Below are 27,617 nucleotides of genomic sequence, written 5' to 3'. Positions count from 1 at the left end.
TGTTGTCTAGGCCAAGCCTCCCTGGGGAGGGTTAACCACCTCTAGCCTATTCTCCAAAGAGGAAGGGTGGCTACTGCACGCTGGAGCACCAGCCATCCTCTTCAGCGAGCAAGCGGATCCGTTCCTGCCCAGAAGTGCCTTTGCTTCCCACAATGGTTATCTCAATGTTGTAATGCGATTTATTGGGACCAGTTATCTGGAATCTGAATCTATAGAGTGCAAGTTAGGAATCAGGGAAACAGAGGACATTTTTCTCCAACTACTTTCTGAAAAAGTTTCCTCTTGGAGCAACACCCAAGTCTGATCAAAGAGTCTGTTCATCTGTCTCCAGAGCCAACACTGGAGCCCAGCATGTAGCTAAAAATATGCACTCACAGTGCTAGAAAATTGTATTCATTAAACTCTCCCTCCAGGTCCTCACCCAGAATCTGCTCTATGCCAAAGCAGCGTGCTGCTGTTAATCCTCCTTTATAGATTAGGCAGTAAAATAAAGAGGGTGGGGCTGAAATGCAGGGAAGTCTGCACACGTGTTTGGAAAAGAAGAAAAGGAAAAGCACAGGGATTTCTTGTTCTCTCCTTCATGTTCCGAGTGCCAGGGTTGTCCAGACACCACTGAGACATGCAGGGCTTTTTCGTGTTCACAGTATTTTCACTTCCACGGGGTAAATGCTACATGTAAAATGGGAATTTAGAGAGACATCCAAGAAATGCCTTTCACACTGTGGCACACTGATTTCTGGAGCCCTCCTTGCTCTACTTTGTATGTTAAGGAGGAAATAATAATAGTCACAGCTGACACTATTGAGTGCTTACTGCGTGCCAAGCACTGTGGCAAGTCTGTTACATACTTAACTCCTTCCTCTGAGAGCCCTGTGAGGTAGGTCCTCAGGTCACTGCCATTTTGCAGAGGATGACATGAAGCTTTAGAAAGGTGAAAGAACTGGAGCAAGTAAGTGGTGAAGCTGGGATTTGAACCAGAAGCTTCTCAAGTCTTGCTCTTAACATCTATGCCATAATGCCATCTCTACATAGTTCCCCTAAAAAGGTCTTTTACGATTTTCATTTAAGATTTTGGTGACCGAGCCTCAATAATAACTCTGTTATTTTCTTAATCTTGAAAATTTTCTGCAATCAAATGGTAGGGTTCCTTGAAGGCAGGGACCATGTCTCCCTCACCTTTGCATCCCCTGCAGCCTTTAAAACAAAGTATCTTGGACAGAACAGGAACTAAAGAATTATTTGTTGAAATGCACTTTGCGTTATCTCTGTATCTAAATAAAGCCCTTCTGAACGAGTCCATTTCCCAAACACCAGGGTTTTCCTCCTCTTTGTAGCCATCCTCTTCTTCTTGTTTTGTTTTCGTAAGGTTGATTTTGAACTGGAGGGACATTGCAGTTGTCTTGTCACTTAGCGTGATTTGAAAGTGAGAGTCTGTGTAGGGCTTTCGCCTGCCCTCAGCAATCAGGCCTCACACTTGCGACGCTCTGATTGTAGGAGTTGCCTTATTTGCATTGATGAGGATGCGCCAGCTGCTAGAGCATACAGAACTGCACCTGACACAATCACCGAGTTCGGGATTAGCGTGGGGAATCAGGAATCCACTGCGTTGCGTGGCAATCTCAGCCCTACATTAGAGTCACTCATGCAAAATGACCCAAATTTGCAATGAGCACAATTAGCAATCCAAAGATGCATGTTAATTTGGGGGCTGATATTTTCCTACATTTCCCTAAATTAAAAATAATAAAGGGACTCTTTCCTAGACGAGTCTGGGCATGAAAATAATTCAGGGGATTGTGAGTTTGTAAGAAATGTGTAAACCCCATAAAATGCAGATTTCTTTGGGTAACTAGGCTCCCCCTCCATGCACACACCCGAGGTATTAGTTTTGGCATCAAATATGATAAGGGCTTTGTGGTGTCATGCTCCTCTTTGAATCAGTAGAAAATAGCTATTTACAAGGATAAAAATAATAAAAATAACAATAGCTATAATGTGGTGGAAAAGGAAAATTTAAGCTTTAAAAAAGTGATTTGTTATTTATATTATGTATTAATATTTCTGAAGCTATGTTTGGGTCACACATAAGCAGAGATACACTCAGTGATTTCAGGATTTCCTAAAAATGCTGGAGATTATGTTGAATTTTTATTAAATAGAGTTTATAAATCCGATGGAACATTCTCAAACCCTGGGCTGTGTTTCCATATGTCTGCGGTCTATAGGTGTTGAAATGCTCACCTATACTTTGGGAAAAAAACCACAACATTTTGCAAAAATTGAATAAATGATCATTCGAAGCAAAAGCATGCAGTTCAAAAGCTAAACCTCCCATTGGAGAACAGAAAATTTAATGAGCTTTTAATGGAATGCAATGCTCAGAGTAGTAAATTATTTGTTAGTTGACGATGCAATCAGCATGCTGATTAAGGTTGCTTGGTTTTTTACTAAACATTAACTGAATGAAAACGGGTAGTCCTTGTTCTGCTTGGGGGGCTTTAAGGAAGCAAATGGACTTTCAGAACAGAGATTGTCAATAAAGGTGAGTGCACTCCAGGTGTCATTTGAATATGATGATAAAATACTTCTGATAAATATTTAAAAGCATTTTAAATCCACAATGTTCGCCTAGTGTATTGTGGACTCTGTTTAAAGAAACAGTGGGCCTTAGCAGGCCTAACAACAATCCCTCTATCTCTCTCTAGAAAGAAATATCTAGATCTGCTTTCTTTTATTGCAAAAGAGAAAAAAGGGGGTGGTATGCTTTGAAAATATAAGCCAGCACGGACTCTGGGGCCAGGAACTGTTTGCGAGTTTGGAATGTAAACCTAGAAAAAGACAAAAAAGGACAAAAATCAAAACAAAGGAAAATATTCTGACAGCAAATAAAAGAAGAGACATCTGCTTCTCTGGCTAGATTAAGATAAAAATTTAATTAAGCAGTTTCAATATTCTGATGTTTTAAAGTGATTGCTATTTGAATGCATATATATATATTTTAATTTTTAAATGATAGCATTCTGAAGGCAAGAAGTATTGTGATATTGGGGTTATATTCTGTCTAATTTAGGAGGTCTGAAGGGGAGAAAAAGAAAAAGAACAAAAACTGTAATGTGATGCTTATTTTTGTTGTTAGATTATTCATACAGAATTTATAAGGTATATCATTTACCATATATTAATCAATACATACATTAGATATAAATTATTGTTTCCGAGAGAGAGTCCCTTACTAAGGCTGTTTAAATTGCTAGATTTATTTTTGCCCCAAAAAGAGGACTGTTTTTTTGTTTGTTTTTCTCCCTACCAATTGAAGAATTATGGGTTTGTAGGTTAATTTTCTTTGAACAGCTACAAAGTTCTTTTTCTATAAATCCTAATTAGTTTCATCATCGGTGATTCTCTGGCAATGATCAGGTACCCTTAAAATCCGATAAATAACTACCTCTCACTTTTAACTATTCCTGTTTATGACCCAAGAGGTTAAAAGCCTTTGACTGGCATTTGACTTCTGACCTCATATAAATGTTATCTTATCAGTTCCTGCTTGTTAACTTGTATTGAGTGCTTGTCCCTGATGGCTTTTAGATAAAGGGCTGTGGGTTTTTTTCTTTTTTTTTTTTCCTTTTAATATATTTCCTAGGAACTAAACCATTTGCTTTGTTGTATGCCTAGTGCGCTCCAATCTACACAGTCACCTGCTATAAATCTGTTATAAAGCCCCAACTATACCTTTATTTATCCTCAACATTATTTTGGTTTGGCTTTCTGGGTGGGATTTTATGATTGAGAATATTTATTTATTGTAATTAATGGCAGGAATTACTAGCGATCTTAATCCTTTAACATGTTAGTCAGGAAGCTGGTTAGCTTGGTATTCTCTCTCTTTTAAAAAAATGCAAAAAAAAAAAAAAACAATTTTAGCTTTGCATTTTGCACCAGCATGAGATGAGTTAGAGAGATAATTTATGGAAATCTTGTCTCCCCAGACTTCAGAAGTCCGCCTAATGAGAGAGTCATCAGTAAGATATATCTTTTTTAAAAGATCGAATCCAGACCATGAACAGTGCATTTTCGAACCTTTGGGGAGGAAGGTGGTGGCCTGGCACCCTCCTTTGCCCTTCTGTCCTAAGAATTAAGAGGGATTTTGGCCTTTTATTCCATTTGCAGCTGTGTGTGTTGTTCACACATTCAAGTGTGTATGTGTGTGAGTCCAGTCACTGTGTACAAATCTAAATACATTTGAATGTTTGCATTTTAATCTCTCTCCATACCTCGATGGCATCATGAGAATATTCTAGGCAGATGTTGGTGCCTCAGAGGCTGCCTCATTTGCAAATGACCTACAATGTGATTTCTAAACAAAATATTACATTAATTTCTATGTGGGAAACGGGCAGTAAGGAGGGGGAAGAAGGAAGAGGCAGCCATCTTGGAGTTATTTTGCCTTTAGCCTCCTTCTTTCTCCTCTTAAGCTCGATAGTAAGAATATTATTTTTATTTTTAATTGGCCTTCAACATAATGCAGGAGGCATGTACCAGAGACCTCTGTATCCATGTTTGGAGTAGAAAAAAGTTGTAACCTCTTTGGACTTTAAATAATAACTGCAACTATAGACAAACTACACCTATTATTCTCGATCCTTCTAAATAAATATACATATAAATGAAGCATATGCCACAGCTTGTAAGAGACCTGTACAGAACCTATTAAGGGAAACAAATGTCTATTTGCACCATTCATTTACTGCTATCTAAAGAATTAATATGTCAGTAAAGTTATCTGCCTTTCCTCCTCCCCCATTCTTTCTTTTCTCCCCAAACACACACATAAACACACATTCAGACACCCCCACTACGGAGAAATGGCAACCCTGGAAACTTGTTTTGTTTTTTTTTAAACAGGAATTCCCTTTCTCTTAGATCTTAAGTATTTAAGAAAGAGGGAAAAAAAAGACCAGCTTTTATTTTAATTTTATTTATATTTTCTGTGTGTAGAGAGCTGCTCTGGCTCTGTAATGTCCCAACACTGCTTTTATCATGCTCATATTCTGACAACACACAGGTTTAATGCAATTTGTCCTAACTTTTCATTTCAACCATTGCTTTTCTCAAAGTGGCCAGAGTTTAAAGACCGCAGAAGCAAAGGGAAAAGAAATACCACGGCAGGGGGAAAAACAAACCAACCCCCAAACTGGTGCTGGCATTCACGGCATTGACACATTCTCAAATGTTTTCTCTGTAGTTATAACACAAAAGCGCTTTCTTCCCTGTTTTGATGTGTTAAAGACGGGAAAGAGAGAGGACACTTGGAAGTGGTAAAATAAGTATTTGGAAGCTCAGGGAAGGTGTTTCTCCTGTGAATGTCCAGCATGTGTCAACAACATGTAGATACTTACATTTTAATATTAAATTAAATTTTTAAAAATGGAAAGGGAATGAAAAAGTAAATTTCAGCAAGTTGTGTCACATCCATTGAACTTTCAGCTGTCAGTGTTGCCTTCTTTTTTGTGTAATTGGAAGTGAATCTGAAGCCAGTCATTCTGCTCTCTCTGAAGTAACGATGACCAGGACTCCAAGTCTCTCTGCAAAGGGTGTGAGTGGATCAATAATGAATTATTGTCTAATTCTGGTATTTGGCAGAAGAAACCACAAACTTTTACTCTTTTAATATCAGTAATCTGAACTCATTTTTCTAGCCAATATTATTTGCAGATTGCTTTACTAAGTGAAACAAATAAGAATTTGAAAGACAAATCATGGGCTGATTCCTAAACGATCTCTCCTATTCCGATGGCCAAATTCTCTGAGTTGAATCCCAGAGCCCTTGACCATTGTACTTTGTATCCTGGCTTTAAAAAACCAGATTTAAACATGTAAGCTAGATGATTTCAAAACTGGTGCAAGTGACACCACCACTCTTATTTATATTTGATTAATGTTTTAATATATAGTCGTAAGGCAGTATATCTAAGGCAGAAAAAAGTATTTACTTAAACCAGTTTCTGTACCAATCAAAATGAACTGCGCAAACATTTTTGATGTCATATTTTTAAGTCACTGTAGTTAGTAATACTTTTAAATCATTGTAGTTAGAGGAAGGAGAAGATGGAGGGATTCAAGGCCCTGTTTTTCTGTAGAGCTGGACCCTTAAGATTTATAAAGTGACCTAAGGACGTGTTAAAATATATTGTTTTTATATGTTTATATGTTCATAAACTTACCCTAAGAATATATTGAAAAAATATAGTCCATTTGATTTTTTTCCACATTCCTTGCCAAAAATCAAACCTACTCTGTTTGAGAAAAAAAGGAGACTTCTGTGATATTATGGACCTTTTTTATATTTCAGCAAAGAAGTTGAGGACATGGAGTCAGAAATATCAAAATTTTTAGGACCCAAGTTATCACTGGGAAGGTTTTATCCCTTTCTTTGTGAAGACTGATGCAGGTGGATTTCTAATATCCTTGGGTCTCTGGCCTCTTTTTTTTTTGTTTTCTTTATTTGTATAAATTAGTTTTGTCCTTTCTTACTAGAATGTTTAATTTGGGCACACTCTCCCAGATGGATTCTCATTCTTGCTCCCCCCAACTTGTCTGGGTTTTGGAATGGGGAGTGGTTTTCCTTACATAGAAAGCTTTGTGATTCAGACTCAGAGACCCAGGACCTTCTTTCTATCCATCTGAACGTGCTCAAAGGTCACACCCAAGATCATAAGCCGTGTTCGTGTCCTTCTTATGGGAAAATGATAAAATAATATCCACAGGCGTCTGGTACCAGGGGCATGGCCTGGACACACACCTTGCCCTCTTCCCCTTGGCCTCGCCTGCCCTGAAGAATGAACACATCCATCTCCAAAGTTGATGCTTCGAAGTGACCAGTCAGATGCAAGCAGGTCAGCTGGCTGTCCTCTTGGACAGAGGGTCCATAAATCAGAGAAACGTTGGTGTGGTTGAAAGAAGAAGGTAGTCCAGCCTGAGGGAAGCCACGTAAATCTCTCCCGGAGCATTGTTCCCGGTAGGGAGTGGGGGTGAGAGTTGGGGTACCTCCTGAGGCCGCAGGCTGTTATTAATGCCCTGGCCCTCCTGCAGTGGGTGCTAACTTGTTGTGCATGAGAGCTGCCACCACCCTTCCCAAACATCGGGCGCTTGGAAAAGTCAAGGACTGCTGAGCCCTGATTTTCATTTAATAGTCAAAACCAAGATGCATTTGGGCTATGATGATAGGACAGCTCCCTTGAAAAGATTATTTCAACTACAAAGGCATTCATTTAGGGCTAGCGATGTTGCAAAAGGGCCTGCTAGAAATTAGCAGCCTGTCCTGGTATTTGGAGAGCAAGAGTGACAACTTATTGGAAGTTCTCAAGGAATCATTTATATTTCACACTCCACTAGGCAGCTGATTTGAGATTGTCTGTTAGCATAACAAAGGCTCTGAGCCTGTGAACTTCAGAAACCTTTCGACCTCTTAGCTGCTGGCATGAATAGCCCCCAGTCCTGCCTATAGAGATCTCCCAAAGCTGCCCTGTTCGTGGCTAAATTGTTAATCAGGGTAATTTAATATAGTTTTCAATATGCCTCATCTCTTATTGGGAAAAGTATTCACAGCTTCCTTACCCCTGAAAAAAAAGTTCTTTTATTCAAGTGTGAGAGGGGCAGCTGCAGACAGACCCCATCCCTTGCTGCTCCCCCCACACCCTCTCTGTAGCAGCAGCAATGCTCTGAGCAGCAACCACAGGGAAGGACCAGAAAGAGAAACTCGGACGATGATCTCTTTGCCTGCACTCCCACCTGAACCTGAAATTCCGGCCTGTTTACGCCAGGAACCGACAAAACAAAAATCCGAGGCTCAGCCATACTGAAACCTTAAAGCCAACACACACGCACACGCACGCCACACACACACACACACGCCACACCCCCTTCTCCACCCTCCCTTCACCACCACCCTTCTCCTCTCTCCTCGTCTCCCAGCTAAGCTTGTCTTCTGGCTCCCGACGAAACGTACTAGACCCCAAGGCCTGCTCATTCTCCTTTCTCTCACTCTTTGGAGGCAGCCCACACCGTCCTGCACGCTCCTTCACACAGTCACCCTCAGCCTGGAGCCCACATCCTCTCCCAGTGTCACATACACTTGCTCTCACCCGCTCCCTCGCACACTATCAATTCACATGCACATTAGTTAGCTGAAAAGAGCCAGAGCACAAATATATTCATTTTAATCCAGTTAAGACCTAAGAGGTCTCATAGGATATTTTTCAATAGTTTGAAAACCAAGTATAAAACTCAGATTTTGCTACACTGTTTCATCTCAAAAATGCCTACAGCCTGCCTTTCTTTCACTTTCTACCAGTACGTATTGTAGAAAAATAAAATAAAATGAATAAAAAACAATCACAAGCAAACCACCCAGCTTCAGGCAGACACTGCTCAAATTTTATTATGTTGTCTTTTTTAATGCCTGGGTTTCTCATGTCCATGTGCAAAGTCAGAAGAATAATTTCATACAAAGAAGGAAAAAATATGAAATCACTGTTTTTTAAAAATTAAAACTAGAAGGATACAACCTCTTCATCTTATCTTTCCACGTGAGAATTTTCAGACATCTATAATCTTTAATTTTTCGTTTCCATGTGAGAATTTTAAGACGTCTGTAAAACATATCTGAACATGTCCTGATCGCTTTGGGGGTGATTTTCTGTGCAATTGTGCTCAGTCTTTGTGCGAGTTGAGGCCCTGTGTCTTGCTTCTTCCTGAACAGCCATTTCTCGTGTGCCCCGTTTGGGTTGGTGTGCTTGTCTCTCAGCCTCCTGAAGTTGGATAAAGCCAGGATCTAGCGCCTGAAGTATTTGCTTTGAATTTGCTCCGGTTAGAGTGGTCCCTGATGGGGGTGGGGAGACTTTCTCCACTCACTGGGGACCCTAATCTAGCATCTCAAAAGTGCTAAAAGATGGGAGACAAATTTCTGTTTACAGGATGAGGGAAAGGATTATTAACTTCCAAAATAGGAAGGACAAATATAGACCCACAATTAATAAAGCAAAACAAAGCAAACAGCCAACCTCTTTCCCAAGATAATTTTTCTGGAGTTAAAAAAAAGATTAAAAAAATCGGTTTCCCGGTCAATTTTAATATCTAAACAATGCCGAGAGGTGACACTTTGGAAAAGAAAATGAAATAAGTGTATCTGGTTATTGTATTACATAGCAATCCAAAATCCTGCATTTTCCTTTAAAAAAAAAAAAAGGAATCTGACAGCTTTAATCTTAATGTTGCAGAAGTCTTTAGATTATAAAGCATATTTGTCAATAATCTGTGTGTGTATTATTCATTTTAATGATGGGCTTTTTAGGTTTTTTAATTCTGTAAGTAGTAGTTTTTTATTTTCTTTATATGTTATACCAGAATATTTAAAAAATGTTAATTGGTAGTTACTACAAATCAGTGGATAAATATTTCTGGTTTCCCCTTTAAAAAGCCAAATATATGAAATCATTCCTATGTAAGTTAACAGAAGTCGAACTTTCAAAAGATATTTAAAGAGAAAAAAAATTATGGCATTTAAACCCAAGAAAGAAAAAAAATACACAGTTTGCATTTTTTTCAGTGCTTTTGCTTAACACTTTTTTTCATTAGCCTTTTCTTCATTAGAATTTATGATCTGTGTCCGTCATTACACTTTCACATCTCTGATTTCTGTTAAATTTTCTAACAGAGGTTAATAAATATAAAGGGGGTAAAGAGACCCATTTGCTTTCATCTAAAGTGCTTAATATTTCAAGGTTATTTGTATTTGCATTTAAATTTTTCCATATTCTAATTTAAATTATTAAAATTTGGCTGAAATTAATTCTATTTGGAGTTAGGAAGTAACTGGGAGTTTTTTTTTAAGGGAATTAAACAACGTGATTTTGCTAAATTATAATGTTTTCTTGGGGTTGGGCCATCTAACATCCTCTCTAGTATGGCACAGTGTGGGCTTCATATTTGTGGAAGAAAGAGGTTTGGGGGGAGAAGGATGTATATTTGGAATGGTGTTTGACAGGGGAATGAACGCAGACACCAGAACAATTATATTACAATCCCATTGGGAATGCCAGCACCAAATTTAGCCAGACTGATGGGGTACTGTCTAGACGGTCCCTTTTGTGTATCAGCTGTTTTTTCCCTGCTTTATTGCACTGCCTGAATGTGTGAGTTGAACATGCATATGGATCCCAAACATAACCCTTGCTGCAACCATACATTGCTATTAAACTTCCTCTCATTTGGCTGAGAATCAAGGTTGTACATTCTTACTGTATTCCCTTTACAATATTTTGTAATTAAAATGCAGCTTCCAGAATTAGTGGTTTAACAAAGGTCTTAAGGCAAAGTAGAAGGGGCCTAGGCTGCTTTTTTATATGAAAAAAAATGTACTAGATAAACATTTCTGTCTTCTCAAACATGTCCACCTCTTTTCTCCAGAAGTAAAAGAAAGCCAGAAAGAAAAGAAATAAAACAATGAGAGGAAAGAGGCATCGTACATGTAAATTACCACCTTTCCTTTTGAAAAGGGCAAAGGATAGAAAGAAAGAATATTTATTAAATGTTTACACTGTAATTAATGGCAGTGTGTGTGGTTTTCCTTTTTTTTTTTTTCTCTCTCCCTCTCTTTATTTAGTAAACCAAATAGAGTTCAGTAATCAGATTCTCGTGAGGCCTTAGAAATAGATTCCCAACCTCTTTTAAATACATGCTTACACGATTGCTGTAGTGTTATTGAGCACATAGGAAATCCCAGAGACGTTTCACATCTGGGCAACTGTCAGGATTTTGTTTTATTTGTCAAGATAGTGCAAGAAGGCTAGGACTGACTTACATGTGATTACAGTATTCACACAAAACATCCATTGTTCCAAGAAGCAGGAATGCACCCCTAAACAGGATGCACACTCCACCAGTGATGGGGACTAAGTTTGGATGCCTTTGCAAACAATCTGGAATTTGAATCGAGCACAAATTAATTATTACAGTTAGAAAGTGAATAAGAAGAAGACACATTAATGCTAATGAAAGTAGGTATCAGATCTACCTCTTTCTGTGAAAGATTTATCAGCAACTTTTGTCTACAGTCGCTAAGAATTGTAAGGTATAAGAAATTGGGATTCCACGAAAATGTAAGTCATTATAAGTAAAATTCTTGCCTTGTAATAGGAGCTCAAATGAATCCACTGTTTCAGGAAAGAGAATCCCATGTTTCGTAGCACAGATAACTTCTGTAATACATACACATTATTTGGAGCAGGAATTCTATTTTCCACTTGCTGAAATTTTATGCCTTAACAAGAAGGACAATGGTATAAAAGTTTGTGCCCTTAAGGAAAAAAAATTGAACATTAAGTTAGCGATAGAAAAAACAGTTTTTTAATAGTTAAACTCTCATTCCGTGCAGTAAATTTGATCAGTGGCTAAATAATGGAATTTTGATTTTTAAAATAACAATTTTCCATGCTTTACCCTTGTAACTCAATAACTACCACCTACTCTTCCCAATGAAGATTTTACCCATCTTTTGAGGATTGGGTCTTGAAGAGAGGGATGGAGGAAAGAGAAAGTAAATTTTATTCCCAATTTTACTGAACAGGATAAGACTAGAAGTGATCTGTTTTTCGGTTGTGATCTGAAACATCAGATCACAAATCAACAATCATAAGATACAATCAGTGACATAGGATTGGGGAAATTTCCTGGTTGGAAGAAGGTATGATACTTGAACAACTGACACTGAACATGGAGACCTTGAGTAGGCACTTGTAGGCATTGATGTTGACAACGTCTGAGGCCTGATGTTGGTTTGACTGAGAAAAAAAAAATAACCAAAGGCAGGGACGGAGAGCAAAAGAAACCAAGACTGAGAAATAAGAAAGCAAGAGAAAAATGGGGGGCCTAGGGGTGGGTAGAGGTTGGGGGTGGGTGGCATGGAGGGGTAGTGAGTGAGAAAAAAAGAAAGACAGAGCAGAGAATGAATATTCTAAGCATTGTTTTAATCTAAAACAGAGACGCTTCCAGGAGAATGAATTTCAATGGAGCTGAGCCAAAAATAATTATAGAGATTTTCTTGTTTTGTTTTGTGAATGAAGAGCATCTCTTTTCTCTGGAGATGCGAGAGTGAGAAAGGACCAGAGGCAGGAGATTGAAGTGATGCCCCTCTGCCCCTTTACTTCCACACAGCACACGAGCAGACCTTTCTTTCTTTCCTTTTCCAAAAGCTATTGGCACCGAATTGTGTTAGGAAGAGAGGGAAGTGGCGGCAGCCCTCAAACCTAGCTGGGTTTCTATTCCACAATAGCTTGTTTACTTTGATAAGGCTGAAGTATTGAAATTGGAAGCAAGATTGGGATGGGGGTGGGCAGGGATACATATTTCAGGTTCTAGAAATAAAATTGAGCTATTTACAACTCAGAATATTCCCCCATTTGAGATACTTGAAACTTCCTTTGGGTTTTTTTTTTTTTCCCAATTACATTTGTTTCCTTGTTTTTCATCATCAATAGCAGCTACTAAAGGAAATAAAGTATTCTCTCAATTTTCCTCCATTTTCTCTGTGATGTAAAATCTTTATCTTGGAAGCTTTTTTACAGAGAAAAAAATTGTCGTTTGTTAAAATGGCTTGAGCTATGACTGAATTTTTGGGAAAGCAATATAATATACTCCTCGCAAAAGCAGGAATTAAAGTCTTAATACTAATATGAAATACACAGGGTTGGGGGAGAAACTCACTAACGTGAATAGACTTTTGGGAAGAAGCAATCATAAACAACTCAGAATTAATACCTAAAGACTATTAATTTTCTTAAGTGAAATTGACTTACGTACAAATTACGCCTTTAAGCACTGTCTGAGGCTGAATGTTCTCCCCTAAATCTCTCATCTGAGATGTGTGCCATGTTAAAGACTGCGTTGTCATTGTTATCATTCATAGATGTTAATTCTGTAAGTAGATTTAAGGTACCACTTTTGACTTTGTATTACCTGAATTTTTAAAAAACAATGTATTTCAGAAACCTAAGAACCAGTTCCTTTCCCTTACATCAGATTTCACAACTTGTAAAAATTAACTTTTGTTTTCATAAATATTTGACCTGCTAAGTTTAACAATTTATCTAGAAGAACTACAAAGAGAGTTGTAAACTTAATGGGTTTACACCAAAATGAACTTGATATGAATTTAAAATAAGGAAAACTATTTAGGTTACATTAGTAGTCAAGATTATCTATTGGATTAAGCATAAACATCTCAGAAAGTAGCAAAAATAGATATAATTTCCTTTACAAATTTTACATATTAAAATTGTTCCTGTTTATCTGTCAAAAACTATTGAAATGTATAGTAGTTGGCAGTAAAGTTATATGATTCTATTATGTAGTTAAGTTTTTTTTATTATTTCTTAAAGATGGAGAATGTCTTCATGTACATGGGACTTTATTTAGGGATTTTCAAAACATGTTTTAAATGTCACTGTGAATATATTGTGTAAATCTATGAAAATGAGTTTTATGAATCCACATTTAATTTAATTAATCATATTGATTCACTTGACATTTTTCTCCTCCTGAATCTCCCCTTCTCTTTTTTTCCCCATCTCTCTATTAAAAGCAATTCATTCACAGTGCTAGACTAATTTTTGAAGCAGATTTTACAAAATAAAACCAACAATGGTTTTAGAAGAACTTTGAAAAGAATTCAACTTAGATTTGTTAGAGGTGGTTAAGATGAATACTTAAGAATTCAAAGTACTTAATCACCCTAATCTTAACATTATATTTAAAACCCAATCCCCCAAATGAGTAGATCTACTTTTTTGCAAGAGCAATTATTAATATTAAATAACCAGAATAATCACTAATATACTCAAACCCTGAATAAGTGTATAAGATTAGCAGCAAATATTTATTTTTCCAAGTTTTAAAAGAAAACTTTACCTCTTTTAAAATGGAAAAACTTGCAAAATAGGAAAATATTTATTAATGTTTAATGTCTATTAAAAACTCCAATATATACAATTTAAGAATTTATATTTGGTTATACTGCATCAATAAAATTGTTAAGGGAAAATATTTGCCTACTAAAACATTTAGAATATGGTATACAATAATTTATTATTAATGACAATGCAGTATATCACACCAACATGTGTATTTACTATCAAGCTCTAGAACTGATTAGGAAATGAGGAGATAAAGATAGATTTACAGCTGATAAGTATCCCAAAGATATTAGCAATAATAAATAAGCTAAAATGAATATAGAGCCCTTGGAATGTTCAGCAAAGTTTCTGTATTTTACAAGAGTGTAGAGATAGATGTATACAGATATGCTCAATGTAGATATATTTGTCATTTGTTTACATTGGTCGTCATATTATAAAACAGATTTCTAAGGGTTTTATCTTGACCCATTCTTTTCTGGCCCCAAATTACTAAACCAAGTTCAGAGCTTTGCTCATAAAAGTTAAATTTCACTTGAAACCATAGAAGTTGCCCCAAAGGAAGTCTTGTTTGTTTGTTGTTTTCATTTTCTAGTGGTGTGGAGACCAGTATGCAACCTCGGGGTGGGGGGCGAGGGGAGGAAGCAGCAAGAAGCAATTGAAAGGATTAGGATGGAAACTTCCTCAAGCTTCGTGGGCTTGTTTGCTGGCCACAGATGCCGTTATGGTATATAGATAAGATAAGTTTAGTATTAAGACTTTAAAAAGAGCCTTCCCACTCCTGGAATTTCAGAGGCAGAGCTGAGCCTCTTTCTTTAGCCCATATACTTCACTATGCTGGCCCAGGAAGCCTGGCTGAAGATAGTTGCATCCAGCTCACATGCTTGGGTTTTGTCACTTCATGTCATAACCTCCACATTACTTAAATTTAGTTTTAAAATGTGTTAAACGGAAATGCTGATATAAGCCTAAATGTAGCTGTACTTGCTGTTTCTGCTCTAAGTTCATTCATGGCGGTGGATTTAGTTAAAGGGCCCAGAACAGCCCTTCTTAACAGTAAAGAAACAAAATCCTCTTGGCTTCTGTGGGGCTTGGTATATGTCAGCATAAAGGGAACTCACTGTAGATATTTGAGATAAAGACCTTCTGTAGAAATGTACACATTTCATTGGTGTCTTATATAATGTAAAGAAAAATATGCTGCATTAAAATGAAGCCTAGTGAGCTTTTTTTCCTATACTGAATGTTATTTTATGTATCTTGGACACAGAGGAGATGCGGTAACATTTATGATAGTAATAGCTGACTCCAAGGAAGAACAGCTAGCGATCCTAGGCATCTAGTGAATCATAATCAAGGACCACCTGGTAAGCACGAAGTGACAATAAAGGGTATCCCTGCTAAAATATTAGATGAATTGATAGTAGAAAACATGGTCACTTTGGCAGAAAAGTCCACAGAAAATAGCAGTAATTATACATGCCTTGTAGACGAGCACACTGTGTTACATCCAGCGTGCAATATGCCATTATAAAAAAAGTATGGTACCTCTTCTGGATGATACAGCTGCAGCAGGAAGTTTTATAGAATGGCTTATTTTCCAGAGCACAACATTTAGCTTTTCCACATGCTTTTTTGGTAGAATTTCTCCTCCCAGTTAAAAACTGGTTCTCATCACACAACTGCATAATTATTTTTCTGCAACCAGCGGTAATTACTTGTTTTGTGTATCTCTACCAGAGTGATTCAGTGTTTGCTGTTCCACCTCATACGATGCATCTGTGTTAGAGGCATGTGAAAAGGAGTATTGACCTTATATAATATATCGCTATATTGGTAGGGGCACACAGCTCTAATTCTTTGTAAAAGGCACAAAAGTCTATATTGCTTTGAGTTTTCCTTTTTGAGTGCTATGAGTTTTCCGACTAAAGCATGAAACTGGAGGTAACTGAAGACAAGAAACCTCACAACATGGAAATTACTCAGTACACAAAGAAACTCCCTCTCAGATAGACGTACAATGGGTGACTGAATAAAAATGCCTGTTGGGGGGATTTGTTGATAGTGGCATCATAGAAAACTCTGGAATCAGTGTTTTTGAGATTTGTCACACCAAAAAATCAAACACAGATTTCAAATCATTCAAGAATATCTAATCATTTTATGTCACTCACAGAGCTCTCCACAAATAAGAGAGAAAATTAAGCGGAGCCCCTCCTGCCAGCCTTCTTTCATCTTAGAGCAGTCCTTCTCTTTCTCTTTTTTCCTTCCAACTCTTATTTGTCTATGGTTCTCCTTTCTTTCAAGTTCTCTTTAATCCTTGCTTCCCCATGTCCCTCTTTAGTCTTTTTCACCATGATGCCAATAAAAATAAACAGTCTATTTGAAACAAATGAGTGAACACCAAAAAGTACGTGATTGATGTGTGCCTTATTTTTTATTTTTATTTTTTAGTGAAACTACACCTGTGGCATTGTCCTATTCAAAATTTTTTATAATTTAAAAAAAAAAACACAGAGAAAGAAAATAACAGAGAGCTGAAGTGCTATTTAATGTCTCTGGATTTATTTATAAATACATGTAATGTTAAATGCAGTGAAATCCTTGTGAGACTGCTTTCGTGCTCACTGATCCCAGGGTGCAGAAAGAATTAGCTTATCCAGGAAAACTCAAAGTCATAATTAGTCTTGTGAATTATAATAATCGGGTCTCATCCTACATTTCTTGATCTCATGTGGTATTCCCAGTGGGAATTGCACATGAATAAGGACTACAGGACTGGGTATTCATAGTGGTATACCTGTGAACTATGAGCATTTTCCTATAGTGCCAATCAATGAAATTAAGAATCTGCTGCATCTTGGTCCTATACCCTTCAACCAATTAAAAGAATAGCATCAACAGATTTTTCAAATTTCGAAAAAAAATTTCGTGCTTAGTTTTTAAAGTACTTCTTAAAACTATAAAATAAAAATCAGTTTTTTCTCCCTAATGAAATATTTCTTTTACTCTTGATTTAGTTATAGATATAAGGCTGTAAATAATTTTTATTTTTAAAAAGTTAACAATGCTTAAATTTTAGATAATTTCCGCAAACAAATAGAAAAAAAGAGCAAGTAAGGAACGAATCAATGAAACTCAGTGGAAAGCTATGTTTATTCTCAAGGCTCTCAGATCAGTCATTTTTCCTAATTTGATCATGCAGTTCATTCAAACACCTTGTTGACTGATTGAGATGATCAACTGTTTTAATATGTGGACTCAGCCCAAATGAAAGAAAAACAATCTAATACCAACCATGAGATGTTGATGTTTTGTCATTCGGGAAACAGAACTACTTATTTTAAGAGTTACATTATGATGAACTACTAAGCAGGCTTAGAAAAGTAGGCAAATGCAATCATAATTGCATGTCTATCTAAAACCTAACCCTGCACAGCTCTAATGACCCTAAAAATTTAGACAATAGCCCATCAACAGGTGAATGGATAAACAAACTAGTATATTCAAATAGAGGAATACAACTCAGCAATACCAAAAAGTCAACCATTGAAACCTTTTACAACATGGAAGACTCTTAACATAACTAGGCTGAATGAAAGAAATGAGACAAAAAAGGTACAAATATTTATTCAATAGTCTGAGAAAGTCAAACTGATATATAGTGACAGAAAGCAGATCAGTAATTGTCTGGGGGAAGGACCAGGAGACAGGAATTACGAAGAGGCCTAAGGAAACTTTTGGGAGTGATGGATACGTTCATTATCTTAATTGTGGTGATGGTTGCACAGGTGTATAAATATGGAAAAACTTTTAAAATTATACAGTTAAATGCAAACAGTTTGTTATATATCATTTTTACCTCAATAAAGCTGTGTATAATAAATGGACCAATTACAATGGATATAGCAACCATTCAGAATGGATGCTAGCCTAAACCGAAAGATACTGTCTTCTAGAGAAAATAGGATCCATCCAGCAAGCACTTCAACTTTACAATTGTGTGTTTTGTCATAACATCTCCAAAGATTTTCTCTTCCCTTTCTTTACTACCATGTGTGTGATAAAAATGAAGTGAGGTGGGGAATTGGGGAATATTGTTAGAAAAATAACAGAAATTATGTAAATATATTTATCTCAGGAAGATATCACTGGGTGAGCTGATCAGTTTCAATTTGCTTCAGCAACAATTTATTAAAATCCACAATGAGGTGCAAAATCACCATATTGCAACTCTCTTCTGGAATGGAAGATGACTAATTGAGTTACCTATCAAAGTACCTTTTGTGGTACAGAGTAAAAGATAGCCATAACTCCACGTTGTTATTTTGATTGTTCTATTTTTATTATAGTGAATGTTGTGTTTATTTACTTACAACTAAATTTTTAGATGCATAACTTGAGTTAGATCAGTGACCATCTTAGGGATGGAGAAAAAATAGCCCTACGTAATTTTTAAGAACCTCAGGGACTACGCTGAAAGTCAAGAAACACATGGGAAAAAAGACTGGAAGAAAATTGAATTTGTGCAAATTGACATTTTACTAAAAGAACATGCTTAAAACTTTGGGTTTATCAAACATATGTCAATGAAATTGAAACTGAAATCTAGTCAGCAAGCGGAATGTATTTTGGAATGCAGAAATACGTGTGTTTTACATTACCTGAAATGCAAACGTTTTCCCATCTTGTCCAATTATGATTTATTATTCTGAATTTAGAGTTATAATATTAAGAATGTGTTAAGGAAAACATTTCCATTTAGAAACTTAGGTACATTTTAGTTTTTAAAAATGTCCATCTTTTGGCCAGAGTCAATCCTCATGTCTCTTAGTTAGATTTCTGAATTAAGAATTGCAAAAAAAAAAAAAGTGCCATTGATCTTGGATATAAACATATAACCTATATTAGAATGTATCTAACTCCTGAATTTTAAACCTATAGACAACAGCAATGGTTATAATTGTTTTTTCTGGGTATTTTTTTCAAAATGGAAAGAAAAAAAGAGAAGTTCAACTGTGTACCTTGTCCACGTCTCATGAATTTCTTTTTCCTGTTTTCTTTCTTTCCTTCCTTCTCTCTTGTCACTTCATTATTGAGCCAATGATTTTTTTTCTGCTATCGTTAACATTGGTCAGTGACCGAGACCTTGTCTCAAATCTGAAGATGCAATTGCTTTGGCAAGTTCCCTCACTATTTCTTGACTATCCTTAGGGTTAAAAGAGCTCTTCAAATATGTTGTTAACTCTCTCTCTGCAGTGTCTATGAGATTATTTTCTTATGTTAGTACAGGATTTTAGCTCTAACCAGGACCAGTTCCTGATAAAGGAATTCAAAAGATTTTTAAGAGGTCCCATCACTGCCCCCACCCCGACCTGATTTCTGGTGTTTCATATAATCTAAAGAGATGAGTACACCACCTTCTCTGTCAGACTGTTTGGGAAGGGATCCAAAGCTAGCTGTTTGGAAGCCAATACATAGAGGGAATCCCAGTACATAGGTTCCTAGAACTGGGGACTTACTAGAAAAACCCAAAGGATCTTATGGTATTGAGATGAAGATTGCTGAAAAGCTGGTTTCTCCTCCCTGTGGAATCATCTCCAGGCATTCAGCTGTGGCTTCCTGTTGTTGAGATGTTCAGTCAACTTCTCTTCCCTCTCCAACTACCTACCTGAAGGGCGATATAAATTGGCATCATGTTTATGACACTTCATGGCCACATTCCAGATGTCCATGTTTCTTATCTGGCAAAAATCTGCCCTACTCATCTCACTGGATTTTCTTTAGGGCCTAATGTGATAATATATGTGAAATCACTTTGCAAACTATTAAGTGTGATGAAAATGTGAGATGGTTTTATTGGAAACACTCGAACACCAGAAACTGATAAAGAATAGCGATATCTAACAGGTACATATTGGTTGGTTCAAGCCCTTCATTTTTTAGGTCCTGACACAATCACCTTGCTTGTGCAGATAGATTTTTTTTCAGCTCACAGAAAATAAGATCATTAGGTAGCGTCAATGAGCTTCTCCTTGTGATGTTTTACCAGGTCGTCTGGAGGAAATATTGGGAGAGCTTGTCAGCCTGAACCATTTGGACAGGGAGAGTCTTATCAGAAAAAAATCTTCTAGAAGATAGGCGGAAAATGTCTATGGACAAGTCACTTCGATGATATCTTTAATAAGCCCTATCCTCTACTAACTTTCCGCGTACCCACTGTCCTGCAAACTTAAAGACCCTCCTTTTTCTCTCATTGATCCGTTAACATAAAGTCATTTTCTAATTCACTACTATAAGTAATTACAACTGGAATGGATTTATTAATTAACAGCTATTATAATCATTATTAATTACTCTTAACTGTACAGTATTTCATATAATCTGTTCCATAACTCTTCATCTTTAGAAAGATAGAATTCAGAGTTACCCCTGAGGACAATGAAACCACAAAATCAGTTAGGGACTACAATAAAACAGGAAATAAAAGTATTTAGCACTTCAAAATGAAGAGCTAAACATACTTGGCAAATCTCCATGTTTATTTTGCCTACATCAGGTTAAACTTCTTAAAATTGGAAAAAATCAATACAATCTCTAAATTCTACTTTGTGCTCACTTTTATTCATCAACCATCCAAGGAATATGATGATCTCCTCAAATTTTTATTTATATAGATCTGTAACATTTGGATAGACAATAGATAATTTTATCTACTTTCACTAAAATTTTTGCAAAATACGAAATTGAGAGAAGGTATTTTTTTAACCCAGGGCCTGAGGATTATTTGCAAGAAATTTAAGTTGATTGGAAAACAAAATGTTATTTCAGCCTATGTCCAAGGAAAGTTATGGGAGTATTTTGGATTGGAGACTATTCCAAGTACCATGTATTTACTTTACTTAAAATGACATCGTTTGCTATACACATTTTTTATCTGTAACTAATTATTTTTACAAGTTATTTACTGTTCTATCCAAAGATCAACATCTCATGTCAACACTTTCTCACATAATGGCAAGCGGCAAGAACCAACTGTACAGAACCTTGTTTCAGAGTAAGCAAAATTTTACTGTGGGGAAGGCTGATGCATCCTAAGCAGATATTATAAGCAGAGACAGATGGTTAGATACGGGATGAAGGCAAAGTTCTTTGTCTTAAGCCATCCTAGAATGACGTTGAGTTAGAAGAGATACAAAAGACATATAATTAGACATAATGTTACCTTTTCCCCAAGTAACTAACTCAGTTATGCCCTTCTACTGATTCTTTATAACTCAATCCAATAATTTCCTACTTTGATACACAGCTGAAATATTTTACCCCACTTCTTGAGACCATGTATCTCACGAAAGGGACTGCATGACATCTTTTAAGATGCCATTGTACAAGAACAAGCAAGTATGCACCTGGTCCATTAAAAATGGCCTGGATATGAAACGGGATATTCTACAGGATCCTACAAATCCCTCCACTGCTGCTCCTTGGTTTCTATCTGTCAGTTACCTTGGTTTGTTTCAGTAGTCACTGATCCTTGGTTCTTGTTGTTACCTCAGTCGTTGGCATTTCCTGTGTGACTCTTGGTAATCAAATTTAGCTGCCCTCCATGACCCAGCTGAACCTACTGCCCACTTGTTCTTTGTGGTACTCTCACTACCTTCTTCCTGCAGTCTTGCTATACCGGTCCAATGTTAAGCACAGTCCGACAGCTATGTCAGGCGTCTTCTTTTATCAATGTTAGCATATGTGTTTGGTCAATTCAGGAAAATAAGCAATTTATTTTAATACTTAGTTGGCCATCTGGGGACCAATTAGGAAACTGCTGCATAAAATAGTCAAAAGACTATGAGATTCAAAACTAAGGTGGCAGAAGTAGGGTGGAAACATGATGGTTTTAAGAGCTACTGAAGAGAAAGAGTCATCAGGATTGATGACTGATTGGATAATAGGGATAAGGGGAAGGGCAAAACCACAGATCAGGCCTTAATTCTGGCTCAAGAAATGGAGGTAATCCTGAAGTCATTTACTGAAATGGGAAACACAAGAGGAAAAGCAGATTTGGGGTGAAGGAGATGTGATGAATTCAGTTTCGCATAATTGAACCACAGATGATGCCCAATCTGTAGTTAAATGTAGGATTTGCAGATCAGGCAAGAAATCTAGATTTGTGATGTACATTTGAGAATAGAGTATTTAAAAAAGACTAAATTGTCAAAGATGTTTTTTAAAAAGTCAAGAAATCATATAAGACGAGAACTGAAACCCATTTTACCACAAGAGGCTGTAGATGAATATGGCTAGTGGAGTTTTAATGAAATGGTGGAGCATAAGCCAAAATTCAGAGGATGGAGAAGTGGACAGTGAGGGAATGGAATGCCCCATCCTTACAATGAAGACAGCTGGATTTTTATCTCATCTCAGGATTAAGAACCAGAATTACTTACTTATTTTCTAAAAAATTTAAAATGAAATCTTCCTCTCCTTCACATCTATTCTCTATTCTTTCTTCTAGGTAGTGCTGCTGAGGTGGTTTATTTTAAAGAGATAATGTATATAAAATGTTTATCACAAAGCCTAACAGTAAATTCTCAAATAACAGAATTGCAGGCATTCCTAATTATCTGAGGCTAATCTACTTCAGAAAACTTGTGGGAAGGCAAATTTTTGTATAGCAAGAGCAAGTATCCTGTTATTTTAAATAGGAAAAATAATAATTCATTCTTAGTACACACAAAAACCCCAACCAGTTCCTCTAAACATCATTAAAACGCTCTTAAACATCTATATGATAATCTACCAAGAATTGATGCATTAGAAAAAAACACATAATGCTTGATTATTTAACATTTAATGAACACATTAGTAAACATGTTTGTGTGGATTACAGACAGTATCAGATACAGATTGCATTTTCCTTCTACGCTGCAATGAATATGTATCTAATGTAAATAAACAAGAAAATAATATGTAAGAAATACATATTGAATGCAATTAACGTAAAAAAAAGTAAAATAAACAAATCCAGCCATTTTTTGAAAAAAATGGTTACTTTCCAGAGTGAGGTTTAGTGATGAGGGAGACCTTTTCACTTAAGAACGCATAATACCTTGGGACTGGCCCCGTGGCCGAGTGGTTAAGTTCGCGCGCTCCGCTGCAGGCGGCCCAGTGTTTTGTTGGTTCGAATCCTGGGCGCGGACATGGCACTGCTCATCAAACCACGCTGAGGCGGCGTCCCGCATGCCACAACTAGAAGGACCCACAACGAAGAATACACAACTATGTACCGGGGGGCTTTGGGGAGAAAAAGGAAAAAAATAAAATCTAAAAAAAAAAAAAGAACACATAATACCTTTAAACAAGGCAAACACGAAGTGCCAATTCAGACTAACCAAGATATGAATGCTACGTGGTCTGCATCCTCTTGTACAATTCTCAGGGAATTACATGGAGATTCACTATAACAATTTTAGATTCAAAACTAAATGTAGGGTAGATGTTTTTAAAAGTCGCCGTTACAATTAGTTTCATGTAGACCTATGGTTTAACTTGAGAGCGCTATCGATATGGGACATGAGCAGAGCAGACCAGTGGTTCTCAACCGGGAGCTGCTTTGCCTCCCCAAGGACATTTGGCAATGTCTGGGGACATTTTTGGTTGTCACAAAATAGAGGTCAGGGGTGCTGCTAATCATCCTACAATGCACAGGACAGACCAGCACAACAAATAATCATCCAGCCTAAAGTGTCAACAGTGCTGAGGTTGAGAAACTCTAAGGGTGAGAAAAAGAGTAGAATCAAACCAGTGTTTCTGAGGAAACCTCAAATGGAACAAGGAATAGATTGAACACTGCAAAATCAGAGGTTGGAATGAATGCAGGTTATTAGCTTGGGAACTATAAAGTGGATCTTTTCATCAACAGTCCTAATAAATAGAAGAAAAGGAGCTACTTTGGGAGGGGACTATGAGGAAAAATATTGTCTAATTTTTATCATGTTACACTTCAGGTATGGATGGAACATCCAAATGTATGAGACAATTTTAATTAGAGCAGGAGTTTCTGTCTAAGTTTTCTGGTTAATTCTTTTTTTAAAAAAGCATTTGGGGTCCCACCTGGTGGCTCAGCAGTTAAATTCTCAAGTTCCACTTCAGTGGCCTGGGGTTCGCCAGTTCGAATCCTGGGCGTAGACCTATGGCACCGCTTGGCACGCCATGCTGTGGTAGGCGTCCCACATATAAAGTAGAGGAAGATGGGCACGGATGTTAGCTCAGGGCCAACCTTCCTCAGCAAAAGGAGGAGGATTGGCAGTGGATGTTAGCTCAGGGCTAGTCTTCCTCAAAAAAAAAAAAAAAAAACAAAAAGAAAAAAAGCATTCAGATACTCTTTAGGTTATAAGTCAACTATCACATCTGAGCTCTCACTCTGTGCCATATAGCATACATTTTTCACATGCAAACTCACTTAATCTTCAAGGAATTACTGGAGAAAAATATTACTCCCCCATTTTATGGATGAGAGAAATGAAGCTTAGAAAGGTTAAGGGACCAAGGTCATACAGCTACTAAATCATTGTACTAGGATTTAATCCAATGTCTTCTAACTTTAAGTCCTGGGCTTTCTGCTAAAATAATTTTCTTTTAGTACTCACGCATGTTCCTGTTATTTCAGACCATCTCCTACAACCACATCTTTACTGGGCTTAATAAGTAACTCTCCCCAGCTACACACACACCCACACATACTTTTTTAAATACATTTTTTTCCTCTTATAAAAGTAATGCATGTCAACGTAGAAGTTTTGAAAATATAAAAAAGCATAAGTCAAGAGGATACAAATCGTTAATTCCACCATTTAGAAGTATCTACTAATAAATATCTTTTAGGTAATGATTTGAATTTTTACTGGTTTCCTTTTTCCCTGCTGATGGTTTTGCCGATGTACAGTAATATTTATAAAATTAATCATGAAGAATTAGAAGGAGGAGATGAAGGGGAAGATTGTACACAAGCTAGAGAATTAGCTCTTAAATGCATAAAGAAGAAACTCGAGTGAGGTGGGGGTGGGGAGGGAATGGAGAGAGGGTAATTTCTAGAACCTCCTTTTGCCCAAGGAGTACTAGGAACTTAATAAATCTCAGTTCATCTGTCATCTCTATGCTCTGCTAATGACAAGATTAAATTGAAGCTACACTTTCCTGAGTGCTTATCATTTGCAGACGCAGTACTAAGAGCTTTCCCCACGTTATCTCATTTTATCCCTGCAGCAGCCTTGAGTAAGATATTATTATTTCCAACTTAGAGAAGAAACTTAGGCTTAAAGAGATTTTAGAAACTTGCCAAGTTTCACATCTAGTAAGTGGGGAAGTGAGGATTCAAAAGCAACTCAGTCTGGCTGTGGAGGCAATGTTCTTCCTTGTGGCTGTGCTGCCTTCTTCGCTGAAGGAAATCAGGCGTGGAAAAGGACGTAACTCAGGAAAGTGAGTCAGAGGAGAGCGGAGGAGATCTTGGGATCTCTGCCGTAGAATACTTTCTCACGGTTTCTAGCTTCAGATTTCCTTTTCTTTTCTCTTTGTAGGAGTGGGTTGATCCCGGGCCTCTGAAGTATGGTTCCAAGCTTGAGTCGCTAGATATTTGACTCCATGGAAAAAATGCAGTGTGATAAAGAATGCGCATGAGAAGATTATTATGTGTACAGAGCAGGCCCCCAATAGTTTGATGAATGATTAATCAGAGGAAGGGAATGCCACCAAACTGAAGATCATTTCTCTGGAGTGACTAATAATAAGCTGAGTCAAACTCCTATTGAAGTTTACCACGTATCTATTTAGAATGGCCAAATTGCAACAGGGTGTTGGCTGACTGAAATTACTATAACCTGCTACCTTTCTTAAAGTCAGACTACCGCTCTTGGAAAGAGAAGAATTTTACAGTTAAAAATCGTGTGGTTACAAATGATCACATTTTGGCTTAAATTTAAAATAAATAAACATGTTCCTTTGGTTTTGACAAAATGTTTGGAAAGCCTCGTCTTTGGCTTTTAGTTTGGGGCTGTAGGATGGAGCTGTTGTGGAAAGGTAAGGGCTTTACATGAACAATGGTTAGAGTGCATTTTCTCAGGTAGCCGTCTAGGCGGGGAATATTCTGCATATCTGGGGAAACATGCTCTTCCTGTGAAGCTCAAAGTAAATCATTGATTTTACATGAAGGCCTATATTACTCTAGTCACTCACAGACATTTTTATGTGTAATTGTTGAGTAATAGTCTGTGTTTATTTTTATGATAAATGTTTCAAAGCCACTGTTCTCTGGGGTTCTCACATAAAGGAAGATATTTATCTCATTGGAATTTTAACCACACTACAATTAAAATGAAATACAATCAATAAAATATTAATGCAGGTATGTTTGAAGATCAACTGCTTAATGGTTAGGTCCATATCTATCATTCTTTAGCTTTCTGAAGGTCAGTATGTAGCAGAGTCACATAATATCTGTCTGATAGTGGGTCTATTATTAATTCCTTAATAATGTGCACGACTTGTTGATGAGAGTTCATGCTGCTTATTCTTTTAAAACCTTTTGCCAGACTGGGTTGCAACTTTAAATCTGAGATTATTGAACATTATTTTTGACGCTAGATATCGCTATAACACTATAGGAGGTAGACAGGATCATAGGATGGTAAAGCAAGAAACGTCTATATAGATCCCTTCTCACCTTTTGTTTTAGAGAAGGGGACATTAAAAATCAGTGAAGGCAGGAGTTGCTCGATGCCACACAGTTAGTGGTGGAGCTGGACCTCAAACCCGGCTCTCCGGGTTCCCAGGCCACCGCTCTCCAAAACGCCAAACCACTGAATTTCAAGATCCCAATCCAGGGTCTGGTTTGCAGGTACTGTGGGTGATTTGCCTTCCAACTTGTGGGCCTGGGCTGTGTTCACTGTTTTCTCAGCAGAGTGAAGCAGGAGTGGGGCAGGTGGAGGCATAAGGGAGCAGCCGAAGCTTGCGCTAACTGGAAGCTCTCTCTCAGTGGCAGGCGCCGTGGCTGCCCTTGGTGGGGGTGAGCCACCTGTCTCCCACTCAGAAAGGAGTGTCTGAAATGACGAGCACCAACTTTAACCTTATGAAAAGTAATGCCTCTAAGTCCCAGGCAGATGAATGGAACTCCTTTGAGCTCCTGCCAAGTAAAGTGGATTACTGAAAAATATTGATATCTCGATTGCCATTAGGGTGTTTTATGTTGGCTGGAGAAGTCAAAAAATAACAACGAATTTTCCCACTAATTTCCCATTGCTACTTCCTACATGAGTCAGTTTTAATTATTCATTTTATTCCATGCTGGACAACAAAAAGATTCTAAGCTTTGGTCATTTGTGTAACTCTGGCAACACCCTACAAAGGAGAAAGTAAAGGTTTTGAACTGAGGTTTTACTCTGTGTCTAATTTCACAAGCTTATAGCAAAATACTAACACAAACAAAATTATAAACGGAAATAACTATTCATTTCAGTTTTTAAAATATTCACTTTCATCATGTAAATGGTCACTGGGCAGTTAGAACAAGTTAGAGACTCTTGAGTAAGTTTGGCAGTATTACTAAAACTGCTTCAATTCTCTATCACAATACAGCTGATTTGTTAAACTGATCTC

At 37.1% G+C, this 27,617-nt stretch overlaps 1 long non-coding RNA gene across 1 annotated transcript in view; it reads left to right on the top strand.

Moving 5' to 3' along the window:
* Positions 1-2,303: 2,303 nt before the first annotated feature.
* Positions 2,304-27,617, top strand: part of LOC139075163 (uncharacterized) — a 38,755-nt gene continuing 13,441 nt past the window's right edge. Inside the window, exon 1 of the long non-coding RNA XR_011525293.1 lies at positions 2,304-2,542. This is a non-coding gene — a long non-coding RNA (uncharacterized lncRNA). The remainder of the gene's footprint in view (positions 2,543-27,617) is intronic.

The sequence above is a fragment of the Equus przewalskii genome, chromosome 13, assembly GCF_037783145.1.
Source record: "Equus przewalskii isolate Varuska chromosome 13, EquPr2, whole genome shotgun sequence".
NCBI classification, from domain to species: Eukaryota; Metazoa; Chordata; class Mammalia; order Perissodactyla; family Equidae; genus Equus; species Equus przewalskii.
This window is presented reverse-complemented; position numbering and strand designations above follow the sequence as displayed.